Below are 13,650 nucleotides of genomic sequence, written 5' to 3'. Positions count from 1 at the left end.
AAGTACTGTCTCTTAAAAAAAACCTTTGACTTCAATTCTTCGCCAACTTAAACCTGCCGAATTGCTTTTTAGCCTATGGGGGACCTCCTGTGTGTTTTGCTAAGTTTTTTTAAGTCAAAGGATTTTTTGGGAAAAATCGTTCGATTCGAGTACGATCGCACGATGTATAAAATCCTCCGACTTCGAATTCGAATGTTGGAGGATTCTATTCGATGGCCGAATTTCAACGTTTTTTCTACTTCGAAATTCGACCCTTGATAAATCTGGCCCTAAAAGTCCACAAACCTTAAAAGTATGAAGATCCAAATTACGGAAAGATCTATTATCTGGAAAACACCAAGTCCCGAGCATTCTAGCTATTCTAGATCCCATAACTATACCTAGTTTAAACCAACACACATTGGTGCTGTTCCATCAGTCTTATCACCCAGAGGCAGAAAGGCTAAAATTCACATCACACTTTCAGATCTCTATTTCTTCTCTGCTGGTCTGTTCCAGTGTCAGTGTCCACTTCTGCTGGTATTGACCCGCTGTAGAATAAAGCCTAAGGCAAATATTTTGCTCTTAAATTAATATACTTTTATTTTTAACTTGATTTTGGGGTTGACTCATTACAAAGGATTTGGTGGTGTTCTGAAGTAGATGTATTGTTTTTAGAAACAATAAAATAATATTTTTGTACACAAGTAATGACAAGTTGTTCTTATCACTCAATTATACTTCCAAGAACATCTCAGAGCTAAAAGGGCCCTCATATGGGATGAACAATACAGAGTGAGTTGTGCTTCTCATGCAAGGGCACAGACGAGAAACAAGGTCAAAATGAACATTACTATAATTTTAGGTAAGTAAGCATATTGATCACTTCTTAATACAGTATTAAGATTTGCCATATGCTTTCAGAGGAATTACTTTGGGTTATTCATACATTTATTTGGTTTTATATTTTCAAATGATGTCGCTCTTTCAATACTGTAATGTCTCAAATTTCTAGCGGTTGCTGAACTGCTGCCCCAACATCCCTCAAAAGGTTTACTGTATTTTATGTAAAAGAAGCGCAGACAATGATGTTGCTAAAGTACAGACCCCATCTGAGAGCTCTCATCTGGGAGCTCTCACTGAGGCGACAGTATATATTGAATTGTCCCCTATAATTATAGCATGTTATTATAATGGAATTGTCTCATGGTATTTTATATGGCATAGTGTAAACAGAGCATGGCTCATCTATGCAACTGTTGCCTGAAATTGTATTTAGAACTTTATTTTAAAGCACTGTTAAGGAGCTGCAGCTCTGTACAAAAGTCTTTTTTCAACCTTACTTACTATGTTACTATGTTACAATATAAATAAAAGTACAATATATAGAAAGTACACACTAGGAGGATGTCAGACAATAAATATACACAGAGCTCATAAAAGAACATAGATCGTAAGTGCTATGTGGTAAAAGACCCCGTTTAGGCCAGAATTAACCACTGCCTTTGAGCAGGAAGGCCAGATATTGCCAGACTGGATTGAAAGAGGCCCAACCAGAGGGATTCTGTTATAAGACCAGACCCAGTAACACCTGCCTTTTTAAAAATTTGCTCACAACTTTTTTTTCTGCACTTTCTTTTTTCTCTGTTCTACTTTCCTTTCCTCATTCTTCCTTTTTCTAATTTTTTTCTTTCTATGTTCTTATGCCCCTTCCCTTTATCTCTACTTGAGCCTTCCCTTCTTTCACCTTTCCTTATGCTCAGCAACCCCTTTTGCCCTTCAGTCCCAAATATTTCCAGGATACTGTCATGGGAAAACGTGTTTTTTTACAAAATGCATTGCTGCACCAGCAGAATTCTGCACTAAAATCCTTTTTTTAAAGCGCAAACTGATTTTTTTATGTTTCATTTTGAAATCTGACTAGGGGCTAGATATGATTCCCATTTCCCAGGTGCCCCCAACCATGTGACTTGTGCTCTGACAAACTTCAGTCACTCATTACTGCTACACTGAAATTGGGAGTGATATCCTCCCCTCCCTCCCATCAGCCCATCATCAGAACAATGGGCAGTTAAAGGGATACTGTCATGGGGGAAAAAAAAAATTTCAAAATGAATCAGTTAATAGTGCTGCTCCAGCAGAATTCTGCACTGAAATCTATTTTTTCAAAAGAGCAAACAGATTTTTTTTATATTCAATTTTGAAATCTGACATGGGGCTAGACATATTGTCAGTTTCCCAGCTGCCCCCAGTCATGTGACTTCTGCTCTGATAAACTTTAATCACTCTTTACTGCTGTACTGCAAGTTAGAGTGATATCACCCCCTCCCTTCCCCCCCCCAGCAGCCAAATAAAAGAACAATGGGAAGGTAACTAGATAACAGCTCCCTAACACAAGATAACAGCTGCCTGGTAGATCTAAGAACAACACACTGAGACACATTCAGTTACATTGAGAAGGAAAAACAGCAGCCTGCCAGAAAGCATTTCTCTCCTAAAGTGCAGGCACAAGTCACATGACTGGGGGCAGCTGGGAAATTGACAAAATGTCTAGCCCCATGTCAGATTTCAAAATTGAATATAAAAAAATCTGTTTGCTCTTTTGAGAAATGGATTTCAGTGCAGAATTCTGCTGGAGTAGCACTATTAACTGATGCGTTTTGAAAAAAACATGTTTTCCGATAACAGGATCCCTTTAACCAGATAGCAACTACCTGACACCTCTGCTGAAGAATTCATTACCTGCAAGTGGCACTAGGGGTAGTTCTGTATTCAGAACAAGGAGCAGATCTCTGTTAGCCATTCTAGGAATCCAAAGAGTTGTGTCTCAGGGTGCAACCTGATGGGCAGTGGCGTAACTGGATGTTGTTGGGCCCCACAGCACATTCATTTAAGGGCCCCCAACATATTCAGAAATTACCCTGTTTTACCAATAAATATTGGAATTGCTAATTTTTTGGGCCTTATGGGGCTCCTATGCCTCCTGGGCCCCCCTGCAGCCCCATTGTCTGCTTCCTCTATAGTTATGCCCCTGCTGATGGGCATTATGCAAAGTGCAAAAAACTTCCTCTTTTTTGTACTTTGCACAATACCCCTCAGGTTGCAACCTAACACGCATCTTTTTGGGATCCTAGCATTTGTATATTGCTGTCAGCTTAGCAAATGAGTCCTGATTTCCAACAGAGATTTGTGGGTTGTCTAAAATGATTTTGCTGTAGAGCCCAGTCATTCCTGTTGCACCACTGGTTCAAGTTTTCCTTGTCACTTGTAAGCTTCATGATGACAAATTTCTGATTATTATTATTATTATTATTATTATTATTATTATTATTATCAATCAATGATTGCATTCTCTGTGGTTTAGCATCAAAGTACTGATACATACACACATACCAGCAAGCAGAACACAACAAGCTTCTAACTGAACAAATCTTTATTGTTACCTGATATGACTCCAGAATTTAATACGATGTCAGAATCATTTTTTCGGATACATTTGTGACCTTATGTATTATTACTAAAAGAATGTGACCGTTGGTAGAAAACTGAATATAGATGGATTCTGTAATGAATAATGCTCACTTAATTAAGAGGAAGGCAGCAGCGAGGTCAGAAAGAGTTGTGTTTGTCAGTGCTTAGATCAAAACCTTCTGAATCACTAGATATAATGTTCTACTAATAGCATTTATGTTATGAGGACAGGAAATCAGCGCTTCCAATTAGTATTCAGTATATTCTCTATTCTGGCTGACATTTAGTCCCATTCTGAAAATGCACAATCACTTGCTGAAGATGGAGTCAAGCTCATTGGAGCATTTCTTCGACAGTAAAAATACCCCTCAGGTGATGATGGGATGTTCAGTACATTGAACATTACTGTCGCATAGCCATATAATATTGAAAGAACAAGATCACACGTGTCTGGATTGGATTGAAGCAACATTCCTATTAACGGTTTAATGTTGATAGAAGTTTTGAAGTTTTGAATAAACTTTTTTATTTTTATGAGTTTTATGAGTTTCATGATATCTTTATTATATTAATTGTATTAAATGCTCAGGAACATGGGTGAGTAAGGAATGAATGAGTTCCACCTACTAACCTGCCTGTGCTCTTGCAATATTGATGAAGATTTAAGGCTAGGGTCAGGGGGGGGCCTAAATCAGCCAAGATTGTTCTTTGCCGGAGCCGACACAAAGGTTCCAGACACGAATGAAGAAGGTATAGGATGAATTTGGTCTGCTAATTTCAGCAGAGGCTGATGTTGGCCACATCTGGCCCTAACCTCAAAGGGATTTTGTCATGATTTTTATGATGTAGTTTTTATTTCTAAATTACACTATTTACACTGCAAATAATTCACTCTGCAATATAAAATTTCATTCCTGAACCAGCAAGTGTATTTTTTTAGTTGTGATATTGGTGTGTAGGCCCCATCTCAGGTCATTTTACCTGGTCATTTGCTTTCAGAAAGAGCCTGCACTTTAGGATGGAACTGTTTTCTGGCAGGCTGTTGTTATTTTCCCATTGTTCTGTTGTTAGGCTGCTGGGGGGGAGGGGGTTATATTACTCCAACTTGCAGTACAGCAATCACAAGTTACATGACTGTGGGCAGCTGGGAAACTGACAATATGTCTAGCCCCATGTCAGATTTCAAAATCAGATATAAAAACATCTGTTTGCTCTTTTGAGAAATGGATTTCAGTGCACCGGGTGGTGCCAACAAAGCCAAAACATACTATACCATATTCGTTTCTAATTTCTGTTGCCACAGGCACTGATCTTTGGTTTTATTTTTGGATGCTTTTTGGACAGTGGAGAGACTGTCAGAACTAACATCCCTACCTTTTTGTATTGACTTTCAGTGCAGAAGTCTGCTGTAGTCGCACTGTTAACTGATGCATTTTTTCCCATGACAGTATCCCTTTAAGGTTCTTACATACGACTTAAATCTTTATCAATAGTGATGCAGGTTTGAGTGTATATAAACGTATATCTTAACTGATTCAATGTTATTCTTCCTGTTTGTACCCATGAGCATTTTAATTGCAACATGAGTGTTCAGAGCTGTGTTTTATTGCATTTGCGTTTATTTGCATTTTAGTAAAAGTCACATATCAGCCTTGATGCACATTCATAAGACAATAGACTAGAGGCAGTTCTGCTCCTGCCATGAGGCAATGTGAGAACCTTGCTTCAGGTGGCAGCAAATAGCTAGTTACCAAGGGCAGCAAAAAGCCACTTTGTGTAACTTTAAGAGATGAATTTCTGGTTTTAAATAGAGAAATTTGACTCTGCTGGTGCAGCAAGTGCAATAGTGCTCTCTGCATTACTGATGCAGCCTCCCCTTTGTGCTGCTCCAATGCTAAAGTTTTAAGCACGGATGGGGGGGGCAGCAGCCCCTGAAACGCCATTGACTAGAGGGTCGTGTTTGGAACTCACTAAAATACAAATACTGGTGTAAAATTACAGTTGGTTCAATATGGGCACGGGAGGTGATACAACCACAGTTCAGATGTTCCCCTGGGTGAATAGTTGCTTGTGATTCTATTATTTCTCAGCCTGCCATTTTTGGGAAACTACTCTAATAAATTATTCCTCACAACAATAGGAAATATTAACACAGGTTGCAGATATCAACAAACACCCCCCAAGCCAAAACATAGTCCATGTTTGCACTGGATTTTGTGCTTACAGAGCAAACAAGGACAGCTCTAGTCATATCTTGCTTTTTTTCTTAGCCACTCTTAGGTCAGGGGGAGACCAAGGTGAAACAGCAGTGTTTATTTCGATTTCAGCGAGTATTAAGATACCATCTGGCATAATAGGGTTGATTGTGATATCGCAAGGTTTTAGCTTCGGTTTCTTCTTTTTGTTATATTATAACACATTGCATTCTAACAGCTTGGGATACTTCATTAGTAAACATCTATTGAATGAATTTATTTGAAAACAATTCATTGCAAAGAATTTAGATACAAATTCTATGAGTTTGCACTGGCATACAGAACCCAGATGTGCTACAGCTTGTGTATTATAAAAAAAATATATACCCATGCTATAAAATATATAAGGAGACAAGAATTTAACTCACCAGGTTTAAAAGCACAAGGTTTGCTAGCTTTGTGATTTTATATAGTCATGGAACGTCTTGGTTATTTCTGCTATTATATTATACAGCAAAGGGTTATTATAACTTACACCTTATATTTGTGGGATTAATAGAGCGTCAGAGAGCAAAGAGCCAGCCATCAATGCTGCACAAGTTATTCAAGTATATCCAATGACTTGTATAGTGTCACAAAGAATTGGCATACAGTGCCTATAGCTTAAGTTCCAGCATGTTGGGGGCAGATGATTTAATCCCTAGGTAATGCAATATGTATGGTGCCTACAGACGTACAGTAAGATGGACCCAAAGTGAGCCACAGTTGCAGTTGTCAGATCCACCATTTGCATGTCCATGTATGTAAATGCCATTCATTTCTCATGATTATCATTGATAAAATTACAGCAGCCTGGGGAAAACAATAGTGCTTGGCACACTACCCTGTCTGGTCTGGAGGCTTTGTGGCATGAAACAAAACACAGCAAAATATTGCCTGATCCATCCAATCCAATTTGGTTACATTCTTGTGTATGGCAATTACGTACAGTGCACAGGAGGCCGCAGGGTGCAAAGTAATGGGAATGACTAAATCAATTACAAGTAGACTAGCACAGCGTTTCATGCGGACAGGATTCAAAATATAGATACCAACTAGAGTAGGAACCCATAATCCAAATATCATTATTCTTATTACAGTGGACTAATTGGAGCTAACTTGTAGTTACTGTAAGTTACAGCTTTGACTTGGTGACTCTTGGAAACTTTCAATCAGCTTTTACTGACACTAGTGCCTGTTGTAGGAAAGAGTTTTCACCAGCTCAGAGTCCTGATGATATTCCCTATGTACCAGAGCAAGGGTTGGCACACTGGTGCTAGAGCAAGGGCATAATCAGAAATACAGCAGTGCTCTGGAACTTGGAGTCGGAATGCAGTTCTTTAAAATTTTGTATTAACCCATTTTACATTCTCTGTGTTGTAGCTCAGAGGTAGAGTTGATAAAAAGTAACTGGAACAACTACACATCTTGGGAGCTGAACAAATAGTTGTGGGTAGTCAAATAAAGTCAAACAGCTGGAATTGGCAAACCCAGAGCCCTGTCAACCCTAGGCTGTAATGCCCTCTCCTAAAACCAGCATACTTATGGGAAATACTGAGCAGATGTTTAGATCAGAATAAACACATGTACATATGGGGGTTATGTCCCTGCTTGTCTTTCAGTGACTACACAAGTCTACTCCCAGCACATTACTTGTATTGTTTTACAGCACAGAGGAGAGCTTCTTTTACCCATCAGTTACTCTAACTGAGACTGCCTGGGACAATTATATATATTTATCTCCAGCAGCAGCGAAATTGAGATCATTATTGGCATTCTGATCCAATTTTCATTTCCAATTTCTTTATCCTTTCCCTGTAAAATGGAAGAACCAAGTATAAATTTAAAGCTAGGATCATTATGTCCAAGGTATTTCGTTAAATTGGATCAGACTTGAGTTAATAACATTTTCCTCCAATAAGGGTTTCTCGAAGTGGCACCTTGATAAGAGTCAAATTCCCTGAAAAGCAAAGACCAGATGACCCTAGGGCTACAAGTCTGATTCCATAAGTTATGAGCTGGTTGTGCCCTGATCTTGTTCTATCAGTACTTATAGCAGAACATCAAATGCCGCAGCACTATTCCCAATGTACTCACAAATTCCATTTTATGCAGTAAATCTATTAGAAACAAAAACGGAGGCTGCATGGAGACTACAGATCCAAATATTAAGCATTTTACAGCCTAAAAAGAAGATAGAAGTAACTTCCAATTGTTCTTAATACTTTACGGCATTACTTGCCTTCCTAACTGTCCTCTGTCCAAAACCAGCAATGCCGTTGCTTAGATCATCACCTTAGGAACCAGAAAACAGCAGAACTGTGAGGGCTGCTGTTTATTACTACTACATTTCTATTACGGGATATGGCAAGTCACAGTATCATGTCTAATGAGCAGCTGAATTGCAAAAGCTGCAAAAAAATCTTTCAAAAAGACTCACACATATGCATTATGCTTAATGTTCACTTCAAGGAGAACTGTCCCTTTAAGTGGAAGGTCTGGCCTCCGCTCATCCCGGACTGGAAGAAAACAACACTTCCAAGAATTTTTATCACATATTTTAACTCATCAAATATCTCTTGGGCTGCAAAGCAGGTTCAGATATTCCAGTTCCAAAAAGTGAGTCACTGTAAAATGTGGGAAAACTCCTTCTCTGTCTACCTATAAGGCTGGGGTTCTCTCCAAAAGGTCCCGAAAGAACAGAAGCATATCAGAACTTTATGCTTCTAGCATTATTCTAAATGATAGCAAAAATGCACCAAAATCCCTCAGCAGAGCTCTGATCCCTCTCTCTCTGTCTGTGGTGGGAGCTGATCTCTATAGTCATATTTTCCAACAGAATCACACAAAAATGCAAAATGAGTCCAACTTATCAGCTAGGAAGAACTGTGAGTTAATAGGTGATCCAACGCTTGCCATACTCATGTAAATAATCCACAAGTTTCGGTGCACCCCCCGTCACCCCAACAGTGAGCAGCAGTGGTACTTTACAAGCTTACAGCATGGGAAGCATATCATTTTGCATAAAATTAGGATTATCATTTAACAAGTTCATCTGACGATTGAAGGAGATTTCTACAGAACGCAGTTAGCACTGTTGCCCTGATTGCTTTTTATCTCAGTGAATATGTGCTGCATTTACCTGTAACATGTGTCAGTGATCTGGAAGCCCCAAGCTATACATTTAAACCTTCACCTGCATCTTCTTTAGCCACAAGACAAATGGATAAATAGAGATACCTACCTTGTATATAGCAATATAGAAGAAGTTGAGGTCCAACAAAGCAAAGCAGTCCTATATTTTATTATCACATGCCATGCAGTGTTTAAACATTTGTAAACTGTCTTCTCCCCACTCTCTGCCGGATTTTGGGACCACCTGTGTATCTGTTCCAATGGATACCTCTCTTGTGGGTGGCCACAATTTTGAGTAGAGCTATTTAGAATGCATGGCATGAGCACCACCTAGAGGTAGAGGAGCTGACCAACAGGTTGGCACCTGCTCACGTTTCTTCTTGGAGGAAAATGCTGGATTGGAAAAATTCCTGGAAAAAACCCATAAATGTGTTGTCTAATATGTGATTTATATTTGTACGTTGGCCGTTTAGTTAACCAAGATGTCTGAAAGTCCAGTCTTAGCTTATTTTGCTTTTCTTCGCGTTGCAGTTTCATATTATTATAAGAGTAATCATAACACCCACTATGAATGTAATATTTATCCTGCTGATTGGTGATCAGACGTTTGTGCGAAACCCAAGCCTGTTACACTTTTAACATTATGTTCTAGCTCAATGTCATTAATCATCTGGGGAATCAGGAAGGTTTCCAACAAAAGCCTATTCCTCTGTTCTATGTCTTGGGATGGTCAATGTGGCAAGCTTCATATGTATCTCATTTACTGATTTCAAAACCTTCAACCCTTTAGATACCAAGAAGCTCTTTAGCAAAATGCAGTGCTATAAAAGAGTTCCTAAGCATGAAAGGCATAGACTAATTGCATCCTACATGAAATAGCTGAACAATATATGTATTCCTGCATCTTAAAGAGGCAGAGAGCTACAGGTGTGAGAATCTGCAGCAGTTGCACAAACAAACCAATGAATGGCAGAATCAGGCTCACCTTACAGCTCTTATAGACGGGCACACAGGCGCATGTAAGTGGCAAATGCAGGTGGGACGTAGCATGTTGCATTTCACCTGCGTTCAGTGCATAAATGCGTCTGTGTGAGTACAGCCCACTGCATAATAATTGAGTGTAAAAGAAAGCGCAACACAGGGGAACCCAGGAAAAACCGCCCGTGTGTAAGAGCCCTTAAGAATTTAGTTTAGTAGAAAATAATATTAAAGAAACTACTTCTGCTTAACAAGTCTTTGCAGTGCATGCAATGAACTGTGAATGCTGCATTTTACCTGTAATATATATGTAAAATACTGGGAGTGGAGATTTAGTCTTTCACTTAGTAATAACTCTAGTTATTGGACTGTATCTGTTGAAGTTATGGGTGAAATAGGAAGTTGATCTCCATACAGGAGAGGCAAGTCCTGTGGGAGGTGGTATTCCCTGTTGGCCCAGGAGAATCATTTGGTTTCCCACAAGTTACAAAGGAGAGGGTACACTACAGCAATGTTTAGATTTCTTTAGACTGCACTGAGTAAAGGAGACTGGACAGTGTTAGGAGCTAATGGCAAGGGAGGCCTTAGTCAGTCAGAAAAACTTTGAATACTATACTAGGACTACCTAGTGTAAGGGTTACTGTCATAATCTGCTGCACACCTATTTTGTGGCCACACACCCTAAATACCACATCAAATTTTACAAAATTTGGCAGGCTATGGAAAGTTTGAACAAATTTCTGGGGGTTTTAGGGTCATGTTTTTTGTGTTATTACAGTTTTGCCAATGAAGATGAAATTTGCCCTTTGTTTCACTTCCCCCAAGAGACCTGCTTATCTTATTAGTTACAAAACTGCAGGCACTAAGCATTCGGTGCTCTCTGCCAAAAGTCCCTTATTTAATTACATTTCAGAAACTTTATATCTTTGTAAATGCAGGACATTTTAATAATATTCCGGGACTGCAAGCTGAGCTGTCAAAATCGGGACTGTCAAGTAAAAATTGTAACAGTTGAGAGGTATGTAAGTTACTTGGAATACTCTGACTGGATCGGTATGTGTCAGTACTACTACCAATCAAAACTACTACATCGTCTGTGTCTGTAGTACCTCTGAAACTATCTACAGGTACGTGCTAAAATAATATCTATTGTGACCAGCTGAGAGATTAAGTTCCAATAACAAGGCCAGGGTCGAACTGGTGCCCATCGGGCCTGCTGTCTCAGGGGCCACCCTCCACAAAGCCCCATGCCCCAGCCTCAACCCTGCTCCAGCCAACCCTCTGGCAACCCTCCTCGCACTTTTTTTTTTTATTTTGCCTCAACCGTGGCCAGAGTGTGATTCCACCAATGGATTAGGACAGGCAGTGCGTATGACCCTGAACAAGTCCGACCGTGAACAAGGCCAGGGGCACTGTGCCAATGAGGCAAGTTGAGTCCCCATGATTAAGTACCATGAAGCCCATTATTAAGTACCATGCTGGTACGAAACGCGTTGGGCCTATGGAGATGGATTTATACTTAATTATGATCAATAAAGATTTAACTTTTTAACTTATACTATTGGCCCTGTGAATACCTCTGAGTGCCGGAAAGCCCTGTTCTTTTGCTGTGTGTTTCGGATTGACGCTCCCTGAAGATGGGGGTCTGGGGCTGGTGCACCTGGACCACATGATCAACTTGGTGAGCTTATTATACTTTTATTCTGGAGCACCATTTTCCTTCCCTTGTAAGTTGAGTAACTCACCCAACGAGCTACCATGGGCAACAAAAAGCCACTCCTGATAACATTAAGACAAATTTTCAGGTTAAAAAACAGAAATTCTTCTAGTGCAGAGAGCACAATAGCATTTTCTGCACTAGTGATGTAACCCCCCCCCCCCACGGACCCCCTCAGTCGCAGGAAAGGTAAGCACTGGGGGGCGGCATCCCTGGAGCTGTCTCAGGACAGCACTTCCTTCAGGATCGCCCGTAAACAAAACTGTTACTTTATTTTAAGAATCAGTGATTAGTAATTAGTAATTGTCAACCTGCACCCGACCCTAACCTGCCACTCTGCATCTGACCCTATTTATAAGGCAGGTGCGCGTCTATAAATAGATGCCACCGGAAGTAGAATCGACGTATACTTATGTCACGGGATGGGAGGTAGAAAGAGCTCAGCCAGAATGTGGGTGTGGTTAGGCAGCATGCCGCCCCCTAAAATCCTGCCGCCCTAGGCCAGGGCCTTGGTGGCCTTTCTACAAATCCGGGCCTGGATTCAGGGCCTGTAGCACAAGTATTTAGGCAGGCGACTGCAAGAGTGTAAGTGCAGCCATTCATGGGGGCAGATTTACTAAAGGGTGAAGTGACTAACGTTAGCGAAAATTCGCCAGCGTGACATAATTTCATTACTTCGCCGATTTACTAACAGGCACAGGCGTAACTTCGCTAGCGAAGGAGATAGACTCTAGTGGTAATTCGCTCCCTTACGCCTGTCGAAGTTACGCTCTGGCGAAGGGATGTAACTACGCAAATTCACTAAGAAGCGCATTTTACTGAATGTTACCTCTTGCGCCAGAGTTGCCTTTGCCACCTCAGACCAGGCGAAGTGCAATAGAGTAGATAGGAGTTCCTAATGACTTTTCATTTTTCAGGGTGAAAAGCTGCAAAAGAGCGTAAATATTTTTCTGGGGTACCCGGCTTCCCCTTACATTTCCTTACATATGACACATAAACTATACACTGGGATCATGTGTAGGGCAATATAACAACTTTATTTTATTTTATAAAGGTTCCCTGGTCTTGTGTAATGTGATGTATTGGCTACAACATATACGTGCATTCAAATTTAACTTCCCGCGTATGCAAATTAGCCAACGCTATCGCAACTTCGCTTTGCTTGCCGTAGTGACGCTAGCACAACTTTGCCAGCGTTCGGTGCCCTGGATGCAACTTCAGATTTTAGTGAATTAGCGTTGTCTTGGCGAATTTACGCCTGGCGAAGTGTTGTGATGTGAGCAAAGCCAGAGCTGGCTAAATTTCAGAGGTAAGTGAATTTGCTCCACAGTGTTGGACTGGAGGATCTGAGGATACCGCTAGATGGGCCCCCCTCCAGGCACCCCAGATACAACTCCCTTTCAGGCCCCCTGTACAAACTGGTTCTCTAGTTGTGGCGTCAATCGGGCCCTGAAGGGCTGATCAGGGGTTGGTGGGGCCCACTGGGTTTTAACCCAATATCCCACTGGCCAAGTCTGGCGCTGATCAGACACACAAGAAGACAGTAGTGCTCTCTGCTTAAGAACTATGGCCATGAATCTGTGCCCCTTGGTATCCTTGCACTTCTGTCACTTTAGGTTGTGAGCATACAATCCACATGGATCATCCTGCAAGGGGCATTGTTACCAAAAAACGCAGCCTAATAAACAGTGTTACATCACCATTCTCTTACAACCATAGAAAACAGGATTCAGTATCCAATTATTATGTAAATCAGAACAATGTACATTAGTGTATGAGGCAGAGGGGCATCATCACACACCAGTTACTATTAGACTATACTCCTCAGATAGAAACTTTACCTTTTTACCCAGACAAAAAAACTTGGAGAGTCAGTAAATTGTGCTTAGGAAATTAGCTTTTCATAACAAAAACTTAATAGGCCAATACAACTATTGTTCACTCTTACCAGTGACTGAGCACAATTTACAAGAAAATAACCTTCCAAGAAGTAAATGAGCCCTCCAACCTGCAAAATCTGTCAGTTTTATGGAACTGAATATTATTGCATGTAATTGGGAATCATTTGTGTATGTTCAGGGTTTTTGTTAGACTGTTGAGTGCCTGATGTCCTTTTCACTGCTGCTTCTGCCTAAT

At 40.4% G+C, this 13,650-nt stretch overlaps 1 protein-coding gene across 1 annotated transcript in view; it reads right to left on the bottom strand.

Annotated features, from left to right (window-relative positions):
• Positions 1 to 9,096, bottom strand: part of esr2.L (estrogen receptor 2 L homeolog) — a 32,443-nt gene extending 23,347 nt beyond the window's left edge. The window contains 1 exon segment of the mRNA NM_001130954.1: positions 8,929 to 9,096. The gene's annotated coding sequence lies outside the window, so the exon portion shown is untranslated.
• Between the last annotated feature and the right edge of the window lie 4,554 nt (positions 9,097 to 13,650).

Source organism: Xenopus laevis, chromosome 8L (assembly GCF_017654675.1).
Source record: "Xenopus laevis strain J_2021 chromosome 8L, Xenopus_laevis_v10.1, whole genome shotgun sequence".
In the NCBI taxonomy this organism is placed as follows: domain Eukaryota; kingdom Metazoa; phylum Chordata; class Amphibia; order Anura; family Pipidae; genus Xenopus; species Xenopus laevis.
Note: the sequence above shows the minus strand (reverse complement) of the source record. Positions and strands in the feature narration are given on the sequence as shown.